Source organism: Lepidochelys kempii, chromosome 17 (assembly GCF_965140265.1).
Source record: "Lepidochelys kempii isolate rLepKem1 chromosome 17, rLepKem1.hap2, whole genome shotgun sequence".
NCBI classification, from domain to species: domain Eukaryota; kingdom Metazoa; phylum Chordata; order Testudines; family Cheloniidae; genus Lepidochelys; species Lepidochelys kempii.
This window is the reverse complement of record NC_133272.1, coordinates 12,428,530-12,437,865: the sequence shown is the minus strand read 5'-3', so window position 1 is coordinate 12,437,865 and position 9,336 is coordinate 12,428,530. Positions and strand designations below refer to the sequence as shown.

General features: G+C 42.6%; 1 long non-coding RNA gene and 3 other non-coding genes across 5 annotated transcripts; all 4 read right to left on the bottom strand.

Annotated features, from left to right (window-relative positions):
• Window positions 1-988: 988 nt before the first annotated feature.
• On the bottom strand, window positions 989-5,069 carry LOC140899647 (uncharacterized). Of its 2 annotated transcripts, none has more exons than XR_012155410.1 (5): window positions 5,047-5,069; window positions 3,629-3,654; window positions 2,682-2,907; window positions 1,971-2,033; window positions 989-1,166 (listed from the first exon to the last, which is right to left on the bottom strand). It is a non-coding gene; the product is annotated as an uncharacterized lncRNA (long non-coding RNA). The 2 variants fall into 2 exon arrangements; XR_012155409.1 differs by lacking the exon at window positions 5,047-5,069 and adding an exon at window positions 4,621-4,694.
• Window positions 1,243-1,315, bottom strand: LOC140899918 (small nucleolar RNA SNORD65). The gene has a single exon (XR_012155505.1). It is a non-coding gene; the product is annotated as a small nucleolar RNA SNORD65 (small nucleolar RNA).
• LOC140899913 (small nucleolar RNA SNORD49) lies at window positions 3,136-3,211 on the bottom strand. Its single transcript, XR_012155500.1, has one exon. It is a non-coding gene; the product is annotated as a small nucleolar RNA SNORD49 (small nucleolar RNA).
• On the bottom strand, window positions 3,724-3,794 carry LOC140899920 (small nucleolar RNA SNORD65). Its single transcript, XR_012155507.1, has one exon. It is a non-coding gene; the product is annotated as a small nucleolar RNA SNORD65 (small nucleolar RNA).
• Window positions 5,070-9,336: the final 4,267 nt, after the last annotated feature.

Below are 9,336 nucleotides of genomic sequence, written 5' to 3'. Positions count from 1 at the left end.
ATGTATCAATCATTCAATGAGCTGCCCACATCAAAGATTGAGATACACATCTATAACACATAGGAAGATTTCCTCTTTTAAATATTTAAAGAAATCAGTAAAAAATGAAGGGCAGCAGCTAGGTATGAAGAGACTGTTGTGCATTCAGCACATTTTACATCTTACTTGCTCTAACTAAAGGGTCATTGCAGGAACAATCAGTCATTTAAAGTTATATGCAGTGTTGCAGTTGTGGGTGTTAAAGAGGCGGGTGAAGTAACATCCCTAACTGGACCAGCTTCTGTTGGGAGACAAATTTTCAAGTTTACAGAGCTCTTCACAACCACCTGTCTTTCTCCAACAGAAGCTGGGTCAACAAGACATTCTCTCCTTTAAAGTTAGAATTACATCACATGAACAGAAAATTCAGATTCTGTAACTGAGAACAAGTGAAGTGTCCCCTTCCCAACTCCCTGGACTATATTTGAGGAATGTTTCATTAACACTACTTTAGCTTAAAGGATGAGCACTCTTTAAAGGAAACAGTCCAGCTACAAGTAGTGTTTTAAAAAGGTAATTGTGTTTAAACTAAGCAAAGAGTCAAAAATCCAGTATGTTCTAGTTACAAAGTTTATTTGTATTACCTTAGAGCAGTGATTCTCAAACTTTTGTACTAGTGACCCCTTTCACATAGCAAATCTCTGAGTGCAACCCCCTTTATAAATATATTTAAAAGGGTTTTTAATTTAACAGCATTGTAAATGCTGGAGGCGAAGCGGAGTTTGGGGTGGAGGTGACAGGTCATGACCCCCCCCCGCTCTAATAACCTCGCAACCCCGAGGGGTCCCAACCCCCACTTTGAGAACCCCTGCCTTATGTTTAGTGCTGTTTTTTTTCCCAATCTGTTTGTGTAAACAATGCTGTATTTTAAAGTATATAAAGGGGTATTTTCTATTATAAACAATGAGTTTCGGTTATGCAAGTTATTTGAAATAAAGACCAAGAGTACAATGATTTGAACATTTTAATTTGTGCACTCAACAGTACGCATCTTTTACTTGTAAAAGAGTGAGCAGACACATTTGGTAGTGCTCACAAAAAAAAAAAAGAAGAAGAAGAGTTGCTAATTCTCAGGCTCATTTGGATGTTCTTCTATTGCAAGCCTGTTGGGTCTGCGATATGGACACCTGCAACACAATATGACAAATAAGTTACAGTGCAATGTGAACTTCTACCCAACCAATTCATTAGTATACAAGATGTCTTCAGAAAACCTTTGCTCACCACTAATCAATCTGCCGGTAATTCCAGCTATTTTTGGTGAATTTCATCATTTGATATCTTGTACTGAATGGTACACATTTGTAAATATCTATACAAAATTCCAGGATTATCACTGAAACCTACAATGTTTGAAGTGATGAAAAAAGTTACAAACATGGCTCTAAGGTTTTTTGTTTAGAGTATCATCAGGTTCAATCACCATTGGGATTTGATGTCTTACCACTTAATTTAAATTCTCAGCCATTTTTGGCCCTTTTTTCCCCCCCCACACTTAACCACATGGGCTTTCACCTCCAGTTCACCAATGCCTCAGTATTATTCACTCATTTGCACTTGATAAGATTTCAGTGAACAAATATTATGATGCAGGGACAACTCTCTTGTACATCATCAAGCACATCAGTGGTTAACTTTTTTAGCCATTAAAGTTTAACCTAGCACTGCATCAGTATGTTTTTAGAAAAGGTGGTATCACACTGAGTCTGCTAATCAACTATGCCCCCTAGAATCTAAATTGAATAGAAAGCGTAGCTGACAATTTCTCATTTAAAGTTTATGAACACAACATGTAAGATATTAAAGCTAATGTTAAAATTTAGGTGAATGAATTTAATACAGTTTAGGTATCTAGCATCCGTACATTACTCATGAAAAAAGTTTTACAGAGTTGGTGGTGGAAAGCAAAATATATTTGTATTCAAACTCACCCAAAAAGACTTTCTAGTGCTGTATTTTCTTTACTGCAGGAATCTCATTTAACTTCCCAAATGCTGTAACACACAAGTTTCCGAACCAACATTAAAAGGATAAAGGACAGGTTGCAGAGGAAGCTGCTAGTGATGTCTAAACACATTGGTTCTGTGAACTAAGACTCATTATGGGGGAGAGGTTTAGTAAAGAAGGGAAAATTGAGAGTTCACTCAAGAGGGGAGGGAAGCAGATTAGTTACAAAACTGAAGGTCTAAACTCACAAGGGATGTGATTAAGAGTTGCCTGACCTAATTTTATTTTCTGATTTCTAAGGATGTACATGTGTAAACAGTTTAGAAACTATATACAGAGACTGAATTCCTGCTGAAATGTGATGCTACTGTAAAAGGAAAAAAAGTACCCACAGACAAGTGATCTGGAATGACAACAGATGGTGGGAGAGGCAATTTTTCTGTCCAGATTCCTGAATGACTACATTACCAGTCCACTGCTGCCATATATTAGAGAACTGTACAGCTGAATTTCACTAGAAGCTATTCTTATGTAGAACAGAACCCTTACATGTCTTCTATTAAGCTAGTGAAATATGACAGACACCTTGCACACTTTAAGCTATAAGCAAGTGCGAGGGGAGAGAGCGGGAGAAATCTGCCTCCTGTGGTGGATGCCCAGGTATTGTGGGGACAGGATGGTCTGTCACAACTTACATAATTATGCAATATCCAGTTTCAGCTCTTGACCTTGAATCTGTGTATTAAGAGGGTCTGAAGAATAGAAGGCTCCACTTTTCCACCAAGTCTTGGTAAGCCATGACCCAAGTTCTCCTTTCCACCCAGATTAGGTCTGGTCCAAGGCCCACCACAGCTCAAGGGAGCTGCTTTCCACCTCTCCCGTAGGCATCTCACTCCTCTGAAATATCGAAGTCTACAGATTCTGCAGAGTAAATGGAAACAAGAGAACAAAAATGGACATTACATGATGCCCTGAGTAGATCGAGGCTGGAGTGACAACAGCAAGCATGGAAGAGCCAGTCTTCAGATAAACTGCATGCCTGATTGTCTTTTGGCTCCTAGTACTAATGTCATTTTAGCATATCACAAACAGCCAAGTTCTAGCATACAGGCCTCCAGACAACTTTAATTCAATATACATATAGCTGTATTTCAGACAAGTTGAGAAGGTTATCGTCAGTTCTCGCATCTGACGGCACTTCCTATTCAAGGGTATCATCATATCAACAGCTTTTTGTTGGTTTAGATAAGCAATTAACACAAGCCCAAAACTTGCCAATTTTGCTCTAACTTTCCCCTTGACTAGGAGTAAGTTGCAAGGCATTAGCTGATCAAATCAGTAACTTAATCAAATCCAAGGATCAGCATTAGATTGGAGTATTCACCTGTAAATTACCAAAGTGCTTCTATTTCAACCCTCATGGAGCAGCTCCAAAAAAATCTTTATCAGCTTTTCCTTTTGCATTAGTCCAGGTCCAAATGATGCACTACTAGTCAAACGCCTAACCAGAGTCTGTCCCCCCCACATCCAGAAGTGGATGAATGGGACTGCCATATTTCAACTTTAGAGTTTGTCAATATGCAAGTAAAATCCCAAAACTGGCTTAAGAATTTATACAAGTTAGTGCAAAAATAAAGCTTACCTTATACTTCAAGACACCATTTTTCCCTAAAAAGAGAAATATCAATTATTATATGACAATATTACAGTTTTATACAAAGGATATTTTGTAGGTTTATTCAGAAAAACCTTCTCACCACCAACAATCTGTCGGTAATTCCAGCTATTTTCGGTTTATTTCATCATTATGCACCTTTGATTTGACCAATTCTATAGGATTATTAAAATACGGCTTTCAAAATGAGCTTTAAGACTCTAGATTTTTGCACGTAATTATCTGCAAAAAAATTGCCCAATCATGAATCACTGTCTCTAAAGTTCAGTAATTCCCTTATTACAGCTTGCTATCCGTTAGCCGTAACTTCAGTTTCTGAATTTAACTGCACTGCAGAATCCAGAACTATAACCACTGCTACAATGACTGAGAAGTTTTGTAGTCTGCTCAGTAGGCAAACTTTTTTTTAGCCTGAGAACTATTAAGGAAATTAAATCTTGTATTCCTATTTCTGATTGGAGGAGCGCAGAGCTGCAGATCTTACTCCAACTTCTCAGCCCTTAATATCCAGCATGGGTGTCTTTCACAAAAAAAGTTTTCAACAATATGGGGCACAAACGCCACTGGCTGAGTCTGATCATCCCTTCCACTCCCTGCTCAGGTTCTACGCTTGATGCCGACGAGAACATTTTGTTTCGGTCACCTATGAGGCCTGCTGAAGGAAAAAGGGGTAGCGACCAGAGCTGAATTTAGAAATCCTGAGCCCGTCTTTCGAAGACGCCGAAGGCACCTCTCGTTCCCCTCCCTCTGCGGTTCATTCCCGAGCCGGCCCCTTACACAAGGGAGTCACACTGCGGCAGCGAGTCTCAGTCCCCCCACCCCCCCATGACCCCGTGTTAAGGAACAAGGGGGTCCCGAGCCCGACAGCGAAGCAGGGCGGGCACAACCCCATGGACCCCGCCAGGCCCCCGGGCAGGGCGCCTCCCCAGCCCGGCTGCAAGGGGCAAGCGCCATCTTACCTCAGCCGCGCACGAGGCGCCCAGCCCCGGCCGCGCTCGGGCAGCCGCCGCCGCCCTCTTCCCCCCGGCGCCTCGGGGCCACGCAGCTCACCCAGCTTGCGAGACAAACGCACGGCGGCCCCCAGTAGCAGCCCCGGGCCCGGGCCCGGGCCCTGCCCCCTCCCCGCAGCGCGCGCAGCCTCGCCCCCTCCCCGCTGGGGCCAGCGGCTCCCGCCCGCCGCACGCGCGCTCCGTCCCCAACGGGCTCCCCTCAGGCCCGGCTGCCGCGAGCCCATCCGCCCGCACCGAGCGCGAGGCGAGGAGACAGGCACCCCGCTGCCCCCAGGGTAGTGCACGAGGGTCCCAGCCCCACGCCCCGCTTTCCCGGCGCGGGCCCGCCCCCGAGCCGCTGCCCCCCTCAGCCGCTGCCCTTCGCACGCAACGTACCGGCGCCAGAGAGCGAGAGGCGAGCGGGCGGCGGCTTTTAAGGGGTTGGAATGTACCATCCTGTGGGGGAGGGGAGGCTCATCGTAGGCCGTCAAGCGCTAGTGGAACGTACCATCGCGCTCGCAGGATACGGGGGAGCAAACATGAGCTCGTCTGCCTGCCCTTGGAAGGGACCGAGGGTCTCACTCTGCAGAGCGGACAGTTGCAGAGCTCAGGAGGCCCCCTGGCGGCTCACGATTCTGTCAGCAACCCTCTTCAGGCCTGACACGCTCACTGCACCTCTCGCAGTGCTGACCTAGAATGATCTCCCAAGACTCTCCTGGGGGATATCAGAGGAAAGCGTATGGCATCCTGACCATCCTGAGCCTTGATGTACCAGCATGTGCTAAAAATACCTTTAAATCATGCAACCAGGCAGCTGTTGATAAATGTTTTCCCCAAACAACAGAAATGTTAATTTCCCTCTTTACCTAGATCTCGGACATAAATTAAGTAGGATACGTCAAATACAATAGGAGTTCATTTGCACCTGAGGTAAACGAGAAAGCAGCAGGCCGGAGAATCTTGTCAGAGCGTACACGTCAAAAGGATACATTTCAAAGGTTTACTGGTCTGTGAGAAGAAGGAAAAAGAAACATTCAGTTGTCAATGGCTAAGGGAGCGAAAAGGACAACATTTTTTACCCCCCATGAAAGTTGAATCCTGAACCCAGTGGGGAGGGGAAAGGGGGAAGGTAAGTAACCCTGAGCAACTTTCCTTAGACAGGGCTTGTAGCCTGCTAAAGTTATGTTCAGTCTCTTATAAGCATATTATTGTGTTTTGTCTTATTTGTAACCAGCACTGTTTCCATTATTCACACTCAGTTATTACTTGAATCTGAGAATCTCTGGTCTTTGCTAAGACAGATTCTGTTTTTACTATAAAATCATCTCAGTGCTGTGATGTTACATAGGATGCGACTTCTTGGTCGAATCAAGAAAGCAGGTGTGTACACTCTCTCCTTGGAGGTAGCATACATGGTATTTTCTGTGAGCGGCTAGTGATAGGAGGTGGATGCTACAGGGGAATGCTTTTCAACATGGCTTGGGGACCAGGATGGACCTAGTTAAACTGCAAGGCAAAGTAAATACTGACTGCATCTGAGAACATTGTTTAGGGTAGCTAACAGACTGGAGTGACAGGGAGCAGACATCCAGTTTATAACCAGCAAATCTTTCTCTTGCTGAGGCAGGGCGGGGGTAGGAGAGATACCAAGGTGATTTATAAACCTGGGTGCCAAGAAAACGTCACAGTAGCCTAGGGCTATCTACAGGGAGAAGGGGATCATGGGGCTATTTATACTTTGTAGGGTATAGGCAACCTGCGGCTATAAGATAGAGGGATGGATGTGATTATTTTTAGTGTTAAAAGTCTAGAAATCTGATTGATCACATAGAAACATTGGGCTGGAAGGGACCCCAAAATTACATGAAGTCTAGGCCTCTGCACTGACGCAGGACTAAGTAAACCCAGACCATAAATGTCAGGTACCTGTTCAACATGTCCTTAAAATCCTCCACAATTTCCTTGGAAGCCTATGTCAGATCTTAACAACCCTTGGAGGTAGAAAGTTCTCCTTGTTATCTATCAGCCTAAATCTCCGTAGCTACAGAATTAAGCCCATTACAATTAATCACCATCCTCTTCATAACAATATGTAGCAGGGCACACAGTTCCTAGAATTCACCTTTGATAAAAGGTGAATACTTACATGACCCATCATCAGGCCTTACACCCATTTCTGTCAGACTCCTAGAACCAAGAGTAACCCAGCTTCAAGAGTTTTTGTGACATACAGGGCCCTGTATTGAGAACTGTACCGAGACCATTGAACACCCATTAAATTGTAACAACTAAGTCAGTCACTATGACCTAGGCTGTATTCAAACCAGCAGTCAGATGAAAGACTTTCTATCCCTTTACCTACCTAAAGTCCCACAATGTACGCCCCGCAGGTTCTCCCAGACACGGCATAACCAACTCACTGTGGCACTGTCCCCCTCCCCTGGCATCCACACTGCATATAGAGTTTGAGATGAGCCTGCTAGACCCTGGGCTAATTTTCTGCACAGTGTTTTATTAGGTAATATCAGCATACCGTGATCTGTACAGAACACAGCTGCTGACCTGAGGCATCCTACAATCTACCAGTGGTTGCTTTTCTCCACTGCAATCATTCAGGCTATGAACCAGTTGGTTTTTATTCACCCGTTGCTTGAAGGGCTTTTCCTCACACACACACACACACACACCTCTGCTGAAGTTTTCCAACACGTCTACACTAAAAATTAAGTCAACCTATCTTACATTGGCATACAGCCACCACAGTAATTACATTGCTTGTATGTGTCTACACTTTGCTCCTTATGTTGGCAGTACACATCCTCACCGGGAGCAATTGTATCGATTGTCCTGTTAGTGTGGGGCATTGTGAGATGGCTCCTGAAAGCCAGTAACACTTGACAAACAACGCAGTGTCTACACTGATGCTGGGTCAACCTAGCTACATTGACCTTGACTCTATGCTGCTTGTATAGGTGGAGTTATTAAGTCAGCCTAGCAGGGAAACATCATCAGTCGAAGTGAAATTTACGTAGACACTTCCAGTTAGATTGATGTAAGCTACCTTGCGTCAACCTAACACTGTTGTGTAGAGCAGACCTAAATCTTCAGATTCTACTTGGCAAAGAAAAAGGACACAGCTTCAGTGAATCATTAAGGTCTCTCATGAGCCTCACTCAAAAGCTTATCTAGACTACAATACAAAAAGTGCATTTTTAGTACATTAATATATTTTAACATGAGCTGGGTTGAATTTTTTTCATTGAAAAATGGGGTTGTGATAACATTTTTTCTGGACAAATTTTAATTGAATTTCCTCATATTTCAATGACATTTCTACGTGAAAAAATGACAAAAATCTTGATTTTTGGGGGTGGGGAATCCACTCACTTTTTTTTTTTGTTTTGTTTTAAAAACTTTACTCAACTCCTCCCACCCTTTTTTTGGACTGTGGGGAAGAAGTAAAATGAAATAAAGTAGTTTCCCCTACTTTCTCTACCATTTATGGGGGAAAGAAAGTGGACTTTTTCACAAAGCAAAATGAAAAAAATCATTTCAATTTTCAAAAACTAAACTAATTGAATATTTTTCAACATTTTTTGCAAAACATTTTACCTTTTTCTGATCAGATCTATTTTTAACTTAGGGCTTGTCTACACAGGAAAATTGACTGAAATAATTATTGCAGAATAACTTATTCTGCAAAAGCTATTCTAGAATAGCTGTCCATGGGGACACTATTCTGCATTATTCCCCTCTGGACACACACTAATTATTCCAGCATAAGGTGACTTTTTTATTCCAGAACAGTGTCCACATGGGGAGCTATTCCATAACATCCCTGCGTAAACAAGCTTAAGGTAGTAGGCCCCTTGGAGCAGATTGCCTTTTTGTTAAGTATTTGTACAATGTAGAGCAAAACGATATCCTTGTGTGCGTGAGGCTCCTACATGCCAGCAAAACACAAAGTATTTTAAAACACATTAGCTGATTGAACCTTAAACTCCCCTCCTACCGTCCACCATTGACCATCTAACCCAAATTAGTATTATAAAACATTTATATTGAGGGTAGTGTCTTAAAAGCCACAACCCGGTTGAACCTTATTGCACTAGGCACTGTACAAACATGACAACAGTTCCTGCCCTCTTAAATACATCACAAAAGAAAAAAAGGGTTACAAACCCAAATATTTTAAATAATTTGCAAGACCCCTTTACCCAAACCTCAGAAACTAGTAAGTCTCCTTTAACCTTGACATAAGGGAATACCAGTTTGCATTGAAACACCATATGATCAGTTTGAGTTTGAATTACAGGACCATGAAATAAAACTAAAGGTTGTTTAATCCAGATTAACTTGTTTTTCACCTCCATATAGAGAGGACAATGAAGGGCTAACTGATGCACCCACAGCCTCTATATTAAAATAATCACATATTTTTCTCTTACTTTATGTAATTGCTAGGGTCCTGACTGTACCCCAATAAGCCCTTTTCAGGAACTGATTTAATATGACTACCCAACAGAATTTCAGTAAAATTGGACGTTAATGTAATTTCTAGCAGTTTTTATTTGGAAGAAGACCAAGCCAACAGACATCAGCAATATCTGCTTAAATAAAGGTTTAAATATTTTCACATTTTTTTTTTTCCAATTCAAGGCAAAGAATATAATGTAATGTTGCTCT